The sequence below is a fragment of the Canis aureus genome, chromosome 16, assembly GCF_053574225.1.
Source record: "Canis aureus isolate CA01 chromosome 16, VMU_Caureus_v.1.0, whole genome shotgun sequence".
Lineage (NCBI taxonomy): Eukaryota > Metazoa > Chordata > Mammalia > Carnivora > Canidae > Canis > Canis aureus.
The window spans coordinates 44,391,629-44,405,236 of NC_135626.1; the positions used below are offsets into that span (position 1 = coordinate 44,391,629).

The 13,608-nt window shown below is 39.9% G+C and overlaps 1 long non-coding RNA gene across 5 annotated transcripts in view; it reads right to left on the reverse strand.

Moving 5' to 3' along the window:
* Positions 1-13,239, reverse strand: part of LOC144286759 (uncharacterized) — a 150,464-nt gene extending 137,225 nt beyond the window's left edge. For all 5 annotated transcript variants that reach the window (XR_013354717.1, XR_013354718.1, XR_013354721.1 and 2 more), the window contains exon 1: positions 13,022-13,239. This is a non-coding gene — a long non-coding RNA (uncharacterized LOC144286759). The remainder of the gene's footprint in view (positions 1-13,021) is intronic.
* Between the last annotated feature and the right edge of the window lie 369 nt (positions 13,240-13,608).

The window sequence follows — 13,608 nt, forward strand, 5'->3', positions numbered from 1 at the left end:
TGCTTGAAAACTTGCTTATACCTAAGCGGAAAAAAACAATCTATCCTGTGTATTATGTAAAATATTACTTAAAATAGACCACAGACCTAAATGTAAAATCTGAAAATGATAAAGTTTCTAAAATAAAACTTTTGAGGGAAAAAAATAGGGAAAGGGCTTGAATAGATGTTTCTCCAAAGAAGATATACAAATGGCCAATAAGTACATGAAAAGATGTTCAACATCACTAATTATTTGGGAGATACAAATCAAAACCACAATGAGATACCACTTCACACTCATTAGAATGGCTAGTGTTTATATATATATATATATAAACAGTAAATAACAAGTGTCAACAGGGATGTGGAAAAATCAGAAGTCCTGTCCATTGTCAGTAAGAAGGTAAAACGGTACAGCTATCAAAGAAAACGGTATGGTGGTTCCTCAAAAAACTAAAAGCAGAATTACCATATCATCCAGTAATTCCACTTCTGGATATATTCCCAAAAGAATTGAAAGCAAGATCTCAAAGATATATTTGTACTCCCATGTTCATAGCAGCCTTATTTTAAAAGGTGGAATAGCCAAAAGCTGGAAAGAACCCTTCTGCCCATTGATGGCTGAATGAATAAAGAAAATGTAGTACACACATACAGTGGAATTTATTATTATCGAATATTATTTATTATTCAACTTTAAAAGAGAAGACCATCTTGTCACACTACAACATAGATGCACCTTGAGGATATTATACTAAGTGAAATAAGCCACTCACAAAGAGCCAAGCACCATATGATTCCACTTACATGAGGTACCTAGAGAAACTAAATTCTTAAAGGCAAAGTAAAAGGGTAGCTGCCAAAGGCTGAGTGGAGGAGAGGATGGGGAGATGTTGTTTAATGGGTACAGAGTTTCAGTTTTGGAAGATAAAGAATTCTGGAGATGGATGGTAGTGATGGGTACATAACAATATGAATGCACTTAACACTGAATGATGCACAGAAAAAATTATTAAAATGGTAGGTTTTAAGCATATTTTATCATAATTCATAAAACTTTATTTTTTAGAAGAGGTCATTATTGTAATGCTAATGGGAGAATTTTATATGATCCATTTTCCTTTTTTTATGATATTATTTATTTATTCATGAGAGACACACAGAGAGAGGCAGAGACATAGGCAGAGGGAGAAGTAGGCTTCCCTCAGGGAGCCCGAGATGGGACTCGATCCCAAGACCCTGGGATCACAACCTGAGCCAAAGGCAGATGCTTAACCACTGAGCCACCCAGGCGTCCCTATGACTCAGTGTCTAAGAAGTAGAGCCGGACCCCTGGTGAGAATTCAAGATATATCAGGTGGTTCCTCCTCCTCCTTCCATCTTTCCTCTCCATCACAATCTCTCTCACTATTCTCTTCTTGGATTTTCTATTTCTGCTCTGTGGCAGACATCTCTAAAATGGCCATCAATGGTCCGTCTTCTCACTCATGCCTTTGTCTAAGTCCCTGTGCTTGATAGTGGGCAGGACGCATCACTCACTTCTAACCAGTGGAATACTGCAAAAAGGCATGTCCCTTCAGTGATGGCATTAAATTATATTATAACTTGTCTTGCTAGCAGATTCTCTCTCTCGCTGGCTTGGATGAAGCAAGTTGCCATGTTGTAAGGTGCCCTAGGGAGAGATCCACAAGGCAAGGAGGAGAGGCAGTGGTGAACTAAGAAATGAATTCTGTCAACAGCTATGCAAGTAAGCTTGGAGGTAGATCCTTCCTGGCAGAGTCATCAGTGCCAGGTGACACCCTGAATATGGCCTTGTGAGAGACCCTGAGTCAAAGAACTCAGTTAAACTATGCCCATATCAGAAAATGTGAGATAATAAAGGTGCATTGTTTTAAGCCACTAAGTTTATGACAATGTGTTAGAAGGAAATACATAACTGATATATACATCTGTTCTCCTCTCTAGACCAGCCTTTTCTACAAGGATTTAACTTTGATGCAAACCTAAAAGTGATGTGCCTGTAACAGCTCTAATATTAGGTTGTCTACGAGAAGCTCCAATATTGCCCCTAACTGGTCTCTGGGTCTTGATTCCTAGTTCCTAGGAGCATCGGACTAGCCAGCGAGGATCAAATCCACTCACTGTGGAAGACGGGTATCTGCTACTAATAGGTCTACATCCTCACCAATCACCAGGACTATAGTTGGAAGCAGACTTTTTATTTTTTTTTTATTTTTTTATTTTTTTTAATTTATTTATGACAGTCACAGAGAGAGAGAGAGAGAGAGAGAGGCAGAGGCACAGGCAGAGGGAGAAGCAGGCTCCATGCACCGGGAGCCCGACGTGGGATTCGATCCCGGGTCTCCAGGATCGCGCCCTGAGCCAAAGGCAGGCGCCAAACCGCTGCGCCACCCAGGGATCCCGAAGCAGACTTTTTAAAAAGGGAATATGGCCAGAGTCCCTGGGTGGCTTGGTTGGTTAAGCATCTACCTTTGGCTTAGGTCACAGTCTCATGGTCCTAGGTTCAAGCCCTGCCTCAGGCTCCCTTCTCAGTGGGGAATCTGCTTATCTCTCTGCACCTCCCCACCTGCTTGTGCTCTCTCTTTCTCAAATAAATAAAATCTTTTAAAAATACAAATAAATAGGGGGATCCCTGGGTGGCTCAGTGGTTTAGCACCTGCCTTCGGCTCAGGGTGTAATCCCGGAGTCCCGAGATCGAGTCCCACTCGGGCTCCCTGCATGGAGCCTCTGCTGTGTCTCTGCCTCTCTCTCTCTCTCCCTCTCTCTGTGTCTCTCATGAATAAATAAATAAAATCTTTTAAAAAATACAAATAAATAAATAGGAGTATGGCCAAGAGGCCATGACCAGTGTCTAAGCACATTATATCTGTCCTTTCCCGTTTTCTCTTTTCTTTCTTTTGAAATTAAGTTGAAGGTCAGGTTATTATTGTTCTGAGACTCCCAAATTCTTCTATACGGATGGAAGAAATAGTATAAATAATAATATGCATATCATCTAAGCTTTGCAACTAAATAAGTAAATTAAACTATATAAACAATATCTACATTATCTAATCTTGCAACTGAAATCCAACATTTCTGGCATTTATATATTATAGTGGACCTCACAGGCACCAGAAATTAAATTAGTGCCCAGAATAGACCTAGAGGGCATTATGCTAAGTGAAATAAGTCAGACTGAGAAAGACAAATACTATATGATTCCACTCAGAGGTGGACTCTAAAAACAATACCAAAACACACACACACACACACACACACACACACACACACACATGAATAACAATCAAAAAGCAGAATGAGACCTACAAAGACAGAGAACAAAAAATCTGGCTACTAGAGGGAAGGGGAGCAAGGGATCGGTAGAGTGGGTGAAGAAGAGTGGGAGATACTGGCTTCCAGTTATAAAATAAATAAGTCATGGGAATAAAAGGGACAGCATAAGGGGGTGCCTGGGTGGCACAGTCGGTTGAGCATCCAACTCTTATTTTCAGCTCAGGTTGTGATCTCAGGGTCCTGAGACAGAGCCCCACATAGGGTTCTACTCTCAGTGAGAGTCTGCTTGTCCCCCTTCCTCTTCTTGCCCTTTCTCCAAAATAAATAAATAAATCTTTTCCCAAAAAGGCACAGCGTAAGGAATATAGTCAATGATAGCATAATAGTGATATATCAGGATAGATGTCAACTACACTTGTGAACACAGCATAATATATAAATTTATTGAATCACTCTGTCGTACACCTAAAACTAATGTAATATTGTGTGCCAACTACGCTCACATAAACAAATAAATAAGCACCCAAACTTCCCTTATGTAAAAAAAATTACCAAAGGGCAAAATATTCCCAGCACAGTCAGTTCAACTTTATTTAGAATAACTTTGTAACATTTACCCCAAACCTCATTTTCCTAGGCATATACATGAAAAAAAATCATCCCCAAATCCCTGTATCACTATTTTTTTTTCTTTTGTATGTATTTTGGCTAGCTGCCTAAAATACTTTCTTGGAACAAGGCTACATTTATAAAATAAAGGGAGAAAAGTTCTCTTTCTCTAAAGGCCTGTTGATTTGGCAATCACCAGAAATGAGGGAGACATTTTGGAGATGTAACCAATGGGGAGGTTACATCTTGCTTTTAAGCTACTCCTGCCTGAACAGACCGAGAAGCTATACATTAGCATATGGGTGTGTCTTGCTTAAACCAGGAAGTAAATTGTTAAATTCCTTGGTGTTTCCAAACACAGAGCAGACTTCTACCTCTTCTCCAAAAAAGTTGCATAATTAATAAAATTCATATCATTGAACCAATTCCTTGCTCTTTTTGCTTGCAAAAGTCAAAGTTTATTTTCCTATTCTCCCTTTGAAGAAAGACACTTGTGATAGATGGTGGATGACAGTCCAGGAATTTGACCAAAATGACAGTACACGCCCTATAAGCAGCTGTGGGTTGGCTGCAGTTCTGTCTTTTGTGCACATCTAGTGTAATGCAGCCAATGGAAAGAAATAGTCACATTGGAGTGTGCCATTAATCCAAAGGGCATTGGCATTTGGTGTCAAATACACACAAATGCAGCTGCTTGAGGTTGCTCTGGCTTACAGAAACAGGAAACAGGTGGGAAACCTTTGACAAATTACAGCTTAAAAAGTCTCTGCAAATGCACTATGTCTGATTCAACTATTCTAATGGTACCATCAAGGCAGGCTCTGGAGTAAGAGATGGGGGGTGAGCCAGGTACAAATCCATATAATGAGATACGCCGTAGTCACCACTGTCCTCAACCCCTGTGTTCTGGTGGCTTAGTGTGCCCAACTGCCCTGGCTATACTAGCATCCTTACTCTGTCTGCCTGTGGCACCAGAAGGATCAGTGTCTTACAGTCTGGGAAGAGAGAGCATCTCAAATTTCAAGGTCGCCATCTAGGATCCCATTGCCCAAAATTTACATACAGACAGTGATGTCATACACCCATGCCTGTGATCTCGAGCTTCTCAGATATCTATGTATCTACAACATTCAACTGAGTCCCAGCCTTCTGGATTTTTCCCTTAAAGAACGGATATAACATAAAAATGGACATAACATAGAAACAGTGGCTCTGTTTGAGACAAGATGAAATATTTTCCCCCATAACTTAATGTATTTCACAGAATAAATTTTATGTGTAACATAATATAAGATTAAAGTATAGAGGAGCCTGGGTGGCTCAGTCAGTTAAGAATCTGCCTTTGGTTCAGGTCATGATCCCAGGGTCCTGGAATCAAGCCCCATATCAGGCTCCCTGCTCAGTGGGGAGCCTGATTCTCCCTCTCCTTCATTGCTCTCTCTCTCTCTCTCTCTCTGTCAAATAAATAAATAAAATCTTTTTTTAAAGTTTAAAGTATATAATACATTACTTTGATGCATTTACATAATGTAATATGATGGCTGATGGTCATCACATTCATAACACTATCACATTCCATAATTACATATTTTATAGTACGATACTATTGTCTTTATTCATTATAATAAGAATTTAATCTCTACAGTTTTTTTTACTATTTATCACAAGTTTGCACCCTTAACACCATCGCTCTTTCCCCACCCTACTCCGAACATCCTCTGATAACCACTATCTTACTGTCTGTTTTTTACAGGTTTAACTATTTTTTAATGAAAGTGTAATTGAAATACAAGGTTGAAATATCATCTTATTATATTCCTAAAATAGTGACTTTAGCATTAGATCAGAATCATTTGGGATATTTCTTTAAAAATGCAGATTCCTGGGGTGCTGGGTGGCTCAGTTGATCAAGCATCTAACTCTTGGTTTCAGCCCAGATCATGATCTCAGGGTCATGGGATCAAGCCCCTCATGGAGCTTCATGCTCAGTGAGGAATTTGATTGAAGATTCTCTTCCTCTCCCCACTCTCATGCTCTCTCCATCTCAAATAACTAAAGACATCTTTAAATATATATATATTTTTTAATTTATAATATATATTTATAATATAAATTATAATTAATATAATACTAGAATATCATTATAGTGTAGTATACTATTATAGTACAGTATAGTATTATATTATAAAATACTATAATTATAGTGTTATAAATACTTATATTTATAATATTTATATATAAATAATATTCTGGACTTCTGAAAGTCTATTGTTTGGAGATACCCCCTGTTAATGGTGTCCTGGTTCTATTGAGACCCTTGGAAAAACCTGACATCTATGCTCTTCCCTGTTTGCCTTTCTTTTTTCCTTCATATTCCTTCCCCTTTCTCTCTATTTATATTCCTCTTCTTCTACTCCTTCTCTTTTCTCTTTAAAAAAAAAAAAAAGATTTTTAATCTATCTTCCCTGTTTCAGTCATGGGCCCACGTGAGCTTTTCTGAAATAGTTAACCAAAGAGTCAGCTGACTGCTGCCAACCTTCTCACCAGGAAAAAAGTACATTCCAAGGAGCTCGGAGATCCATGGCCCCAGAGAGCTACAGTGAGGCTCTGAAATGGATAGTAGTGGATGCTCTTGCATTTCCCAAAGGGTCACTTCCTCAAGTGAATCTAGTTGAAAGTTTGGAATGACTCAAACTGCCAATCCACGGGATGATGCTGCCAGTGGTCCAGCAGAACTTCCCAACCACAAAGGTGCCAGGATAAGAATTAATTCTCAAACAGTCCACTTTCATCAAAAGCAGCATTTCAAAGCAAGTCATCACTGGGTGGCAGCCAAACATCTACTGGAGGTTGTGAGCAATTGGACTGTAAGGGGCAAATGTGACCAGCCATGTCCAGGAGGATGTGAGGGAAGAAGGAGGAGAGAATGGCCCACTGACTCCTGCTACTTGTTGGGCACTGTATTTCTGCCCATATTATGGCATGTAATCTTTATGAGGGATCTGTAGGATATGTGGTTTTGCCCTATTTTACAGAGGAGGAGACTGAAACTCAAAGAAATTAAGCATAATTTTCCTAGGGTCACACATTTACTAAGAGGAATCAACTGACTCCAAATTTAGAACTCTTTCCATTTAGGACCTCCTGAAACATAGACTCTTTAATTTCTCGATGCTAAGCTGTATGACTCTGTCTCTAGGCATCTGTTCCAGTTGGGACCACCTGGAATTGCTACAAATTCTCCTACTCCCTTCAAGGATCTTGCCACAGAGCTGCTCTCTACCAAAGGTCGGCCTCCAGAATTATCAAGAAATCAGTCATAGGAACCTCTAGCTTTAAAGAAATCCGTGCCGATTTTAGGTGAAGGTTGCTGAGGTCAATAAAATGGTGACTACAGAGTGACACCTGCAACCCATATTTCTCAAATTCCAAGATAAAAGATGAGAGAGTGGGGGCTAAATGATTATTGGCATCTATTACTCCCCACTAAGTCCATGATCCCTGCAGGTGTGTGTGTGTGTGTGTGTGTGTGTAAACGGATGCCTCTTCTTTCTAGATTAGATAACTCCTTAAGTTAATCCTTTCTTACCCTCTTTCCTATATCATATCAGCAGGAGTATGGTCTCTAAGTTCATAGCCCAGTGGCACCCAGACAGCTGAAGAGCTTTCTGCAGTTGAGCCTATGAGATGTGCAGATCATGGGTTTTAGGCATAAACTCCTACATAATGACAGCCTTTATTTCCGGCTTTTAGCCCAGTATATGCATTTCTCCTTCTTACCTGTCCTGCCAGGTAATGATTTACTTGATACATATATACCTTAGTGTTTGATGGGTGCCATGAAGAGAGGACTTTTTAATAACCACATCCTCGTTATCTGGAACAGGGTCTGGAACACAGGAGGTAGTTAATACATTTTGAATGAGCAAATAAATGGCATGAGATGACATCGCATAACAAAATCATTCAGCTACTCCCACACGTGACTGGGATCTCAAAATCTGAGATTCAATTTTCCCAATTCAGCCCATATCCAGTGAGTAAAAATTAGTAAAATTAGTAAAATCAGTGAGTAAAAATAAGTTAATACCACTATTCATTGCAAAGTCATGTCAGATCCAGGAATGTCATAGCGTCCTTGTAGAAAATTAACCAGGCATCTCTAAGGTTAAAGATCAGGTGGTATGTAATAAATGAGCTGGAAACAAAGAGGAAATTTCCAACACGCAGCTGAAATTCAGCCAGCTGATTGTAGGGAAGAGAAAGGAATATTACTTGTTTTAAACATGTTGGAACAAATGTGTGTATATGCTGTATGACTATGGTCATATTAATTTTTTCTTCTCTCTGCACTTTGTATTCCAAATTTTCTATAATAACCATTTGTTACCTAGGATGGAAAAAGAGTAAAATGTGTTTAAAAAAAAAAAAAAGAAAGAAAGAAATGAGAAAGGAAAGGAGGAGGAGAGAGAGGTGGAGAGAGAAAAAGAGAAGGGAGGGAGGGAGGAAAGCCGGAAAGCTACCTCATAAGATGAAAAAAGACCAGCTATTTCTCCATGGCTTTAAAACCACTGATTGAAAATGGATAAAAGTCAAATCAACCAGTTGTTTTGTCTCCATGACACTAAACACTACTGGTTTTACTTTTTCAAAGAAGATCTTGAACTGATTAGTTATTTTGGCATCATGGAGACACACCACCATGTGAACAAGGACAACATATGAGCAACTGGGGAGGGCCATGGGCCATGTGGAATGACGTCCAGTGACTTAAGGGGACCAAGACACAGAGCTCATTGGTGGATCTTCAACTTTAGAAATTAATATCTTACAAAAATTTCTCCAGAGAGTCGATATGTTCCAGTCAATGGAAAATATCTGAGACTCCAGAATCTGAATCCCTGGGTTCTGTTACCCTTTCCACAAATAGATCTGTGAACAAAAGCAGGTCATTCAACACTCTTCCTCTTCTGTAAACATTGAGATAATAATTTCTGTCCTATTCTTTCTTAGGGCTATTGTAGGTAGGAAAATGTTTATAAAATTACATTTTCTAAGTTAGTGAAAAGTGGTATTATTAATTAATAACGTCCCTTCAAGAGAAGATAGAGAGTGAAGACGTTGTACATCAAGAGTCAGAATAACCTGAGTTCTAGTGAGACTATGATCTAGTTAGTGTCAAAGCTAAAAGCAACATCCAAGAACCAAGAGCATCTGAGGGCCTCTGAATCAGATGTCCTGACTCCACTGCACAATTTGTCTGCCAACGGCACAGATATTTCAGTGTTCGGTGCAGTTCAGATGGCCACCCTTGATACCAATTACTCTCCATTACAGATTCCGTTTGAAGAATTTACATCACATACAAATAGGGTAACATAAAATAATTACCAAGTTATGACCTAATCATGTGCAGCCAGTTGGATAAACGACAATGCTATCTCAAATCTTCAGGAGATGATAATGTGAGAGCCTTTGTAATTATATGTTAATATTTGTTTCACAGAAATGGCGGTGGAATGTAGCTATATGATGAGCCTTGCTTGTTAAATGAAGAATATTGCAGGCAAACATGAACAAAGCCATATTCGACATGATCAACCACAGATGATCAGTTTCTGGAGCATATGCTTTGCACCTAACATTTGTCTGTATCCCTTACACGTAGTATGTCTTTGGTAGAGTAGGTACTGAATTTTTGGGTCCCTTGGTGACATTTAAAATTTTTCAATTTAAAAAAAAAGGGGGGGGGGTTACTAAAGCCAGTCTCCACAATATATGAGAATTTTCACCCAGCTCTTTCACTTGAGGACTATGATAACAAGGTAGATAGCACTTTAATGAACTATAGTCCCTGGAAACTAAGAAGGAGAGGCATTCCCTACCACGTCACAGACTTCTTTCATGTCCATTCTAGAGCCCCCACGGTTACTTATGGCCACAGGATTCCTCGACATTGTCTCGGGACAGTCTTCGCCAATGTTTGTTCTCTAGGCTCCCCCATTATCCAACAGAAACTGACGCCCATGACTAACCAGATGCAGCGGCAAGCACCCCTGCTTTCCACAGGATTCTGTAAAATGCTGATGGAGCAGGAAATAGCTATAAAAGTTCCCCTGAAATCCTCTAGAGATGTCCTGTAACATTTTCCATGGAAATGTCATAAAATATTCCATGCAATTAGCTTCACTTAAAGAAACATTTGTCAACTTGTTTTACCTTCTTAAAGGTGACATTTTTTTCTTTAAATATGTGTTATTTATAAAAATATTTGTGTTGTTTAACAAAATACAAAGACATTATTATCGCCATGGGATTCTGATTGACCGAAAGCTAATAATAGCAAGATTAGCCTCAAGTAAAGCCAAAGTAAAATATATAAATGAGGAGCAGAGTCAGAGTGAGGGGTGGGGGAACTGGAACATAGAACGTGGATGAAACTTTTTTTAAGACTTTTTTCTTTTCGAAAAATCAAAGCCCTACATTTTCATGGGTCCATTTCCCAGTTTCAGAAAATATGAAATTTCCTCAGACTAGAAAGACTCACTGTTATCCATGTAACCCCAGAGAATTCACATGAATTGAAATTAACTCCCAGCCCCTAATCCGATGCCAAGAAAATATGCTGCAAATCAACCTATATTTTCCAAAGCAGGGAGTTATGTTACCACAGAGTCACCACATGCTGAGGATGGAAAACAGGTGTGTGGTGAGGCTTCCTGACTATAGCCACTCACGCTCAATCCCCAGGTGGCTTATCTACACCCTGCTGCAGACGTAGGTCATTCACAACTTGGTGCGCAGTGATTTTCCACTGGGGACCTCAGGGCTTTCATGGTCACTGTTGAAGTATAGGATTATCACATAACACCACGTTCCCTCCCTGAAGCCATGACACCTCTGTGCTCCTTCCATTTCTTCTGAAAGCCTCTGCCACCTGCACAACCTAATGACCTTGCCCAGTTCTGCCTCATAGTCGCCTGAAACTGAAAGTTGCCTTGTCTGGATTGATTGGGTCATTTTATCAGGTTTTTGCTTAAATTCCTCCGTTTTGTTGGGTTCTCAAAGTTCTTCTTGCCACTCTTTGGTTGGACTCCACATTGTAAAGAGGGAATGTGACTGAGAAGATTCATTCAGCTTTGAAGGACATTTTCTGAGGTTGGAGGGACTGGAGTGATAGCAAGGGAGAGGTTGACCATAGAAGAAGTACCAAGGACAGGAGCCTTAGACTCAGTGCACAGAGTCATCGAGAGTCACTGCTGAGACAGGTGCATGGAACTGAGATTGGAAGACATGAGCAAAGAGCAGGTGATAAAATCTAATTTGTGAAGCAAAAGCAGATTTGAACATGTGACCAACTAGGAGATATCCCCCTGAGACAAGCAAAGACAGCATCAAGAAGGCATAGAGAAAGGTAAAATGTATTAAAAAAAAATAATAAGCTCAAAGTCATGATGGGTTTATGGTCTTTCTAGACAAATTTACATGAACAGTGAGTTCATTGTAACCAACATGAAAAGCCTGGAGCCTATGTGTTCCCTCTTCCGGTTGTAGCCTTCAGAGTCCTGTTATGACAAGATCTAAATTAGGAGTCAGGAATGAAATAAAATGCATAGACACCAGGACTAAAAACAGTGGAAGAGGACAAACTCAATGTCCAGGCTGCTCCTGGAATGCTCAGCACTCCCAAACTAGTCAAGAAGACACTCAGCGCATGCATGTCATCTCTGATTGTATCCGGATCTGAGGCCAGTACCTCCAGTTCAGGTCCTTCCCCTGCTGCTGACTCACTTCACCTAGCCACCCATCGATGCGTAAGACCAGAATTTCAGTTTATCAACTTACAGTAGAAAAGGAAATAGTCTCAGAAACTCTTGGAACAATCGACTTGTGAATGAATAGTATGAACTATCCTTATTCAAACCTGATCAACAAATGTAGCCAAGAATCATATGCATCAGGCTGATTGGCAAGAATAGAATATAACAAGGATAGTTAATAATAAGTCTGAATGCTGCTTCATCAATTCAGTCAAAGAAAACACAACACAGCCATCTCGGACACAGGTATGGACTTACCGCTGAGTCAACCGGTGAGTCAAGAGTACTTAAAGTCCATCTACTAAAGCTTTCTCTCCCCTGGATAACATTTGAAAAGACACTGCCAATGTTTACCTCTGTGATTTTTCTGTTTGCATTGCTCACATATCCAGTTGACATATGCTTCCCTAGTACATTTCATCAGGCTGTAGTTCTGCCTTTGGCTAAAGAATTTATCCTTCTCTTTGTCCTTTCCCTGTTGTGATCTACATAATAATATACTGATTTAAAGATTCAGCTCTTGGATCTCAACCTCACATCTCCATTCTCCAGTTCTTAGGGAGGAGGATGGCGAGGTACTTCACTATAGTCCTGAAACAGGAGTGAGTGGCTTTCCTTCTCATTTAAAAATTTAATGGGATTTTTCAAAGGCCTATTATTGCACCTCCTCATTTATGTTCATATCAACAGGCCCCGAATCATTTCAGTCCTCCCGGGATGCCGGACACGGAAAGTTCTTTTTATCAAAGTCATTAATGAATTCACACCAACAAAGAAGCTTTATCTGTGCTACATTCAATATTTGCAGAGGCAAAATTGTGAGGTTCTCTAGAGAAACCCTGGCAAGTGATCATCAAAAGTATCGAGGAAACAAATGACAAAAGAAGATAAGTCGTGCAAATCACCATCGTATTTTAGAAAGCACAAGTTAAAAGAGTAAGACAGATTCAAGGCAAGCTGAGAATTGTACAATGGAAAAATACTGCACGCAAGATTAAAGACCCGCCTGCTAAATAGATAATGCCAAATTTGATGAGAAAATACATTACATTTCCTTTCCTTTGAAACCTCAGTTGATATTTTCCACTTTTACTGGAAAGAAATAAGCTCTAAGATGTCACTCAACACTTGGGAGAAAGGGGCCTCCCTTTCCAGATGCAGAAACATAGAAGAAGTGCCCGAATGTTTTTTCTACGAAGCCCAAGCCCCTGGAAAGTTCAAGATCAGCTCACGGGCTATGAAAAATCTGCTTTGGGTCTTTTGTCGTCTGGCTGTGAATATTTGTCTCTCCAATGCTCTTGCATATGTACTTACCTTTGACTTGGGCTTTAATTTGCCACCAGATAACCTCCGACCTTCCTCTAACTCAGGTAGATTAGGGAACCTGCATACCAACTTCACCAAAATAGCATCAGGACACCTGAGACAGGTTCTCACTACTCTCTTCTTGCCCGGTTCTGGCCTGTGGGCTCTTTGCTAGTCTCCTACAAGTTCTGCACCAGGCTGAGCTAGATTCTTGGCTCTCTCTTACTTTTCTCTGTCTCAGAAGTACAGATTAATCTGTCTATTTCCGACCAAATGCTCTGTGCTCCCTGCCCAAGGTCAGCTTCATGGGCGAGCTATCTGTGCAGTCCCACATGTCCCCTGGCTTAAAGGGCTGTGCTATCATCGTCTTGAAATTCTTCAGTACTTTTGAGGAAAGAGCCCCACATTTTTATTTGCACCAGGTCCTGCAAATAGCATAGCTGGTCCCATCCTTGACAACGTTTCCCCGCCAGAAAGCAAAATTCTCAATTGCATTCCTGACCCGACTTGACCAAATCTCAGCCTAGTGGGGCAGATCACACACTGTTGGTTAAGAAAGCACCTAAATAAAAAAAAAAATTAAAAAAACTAAGCAC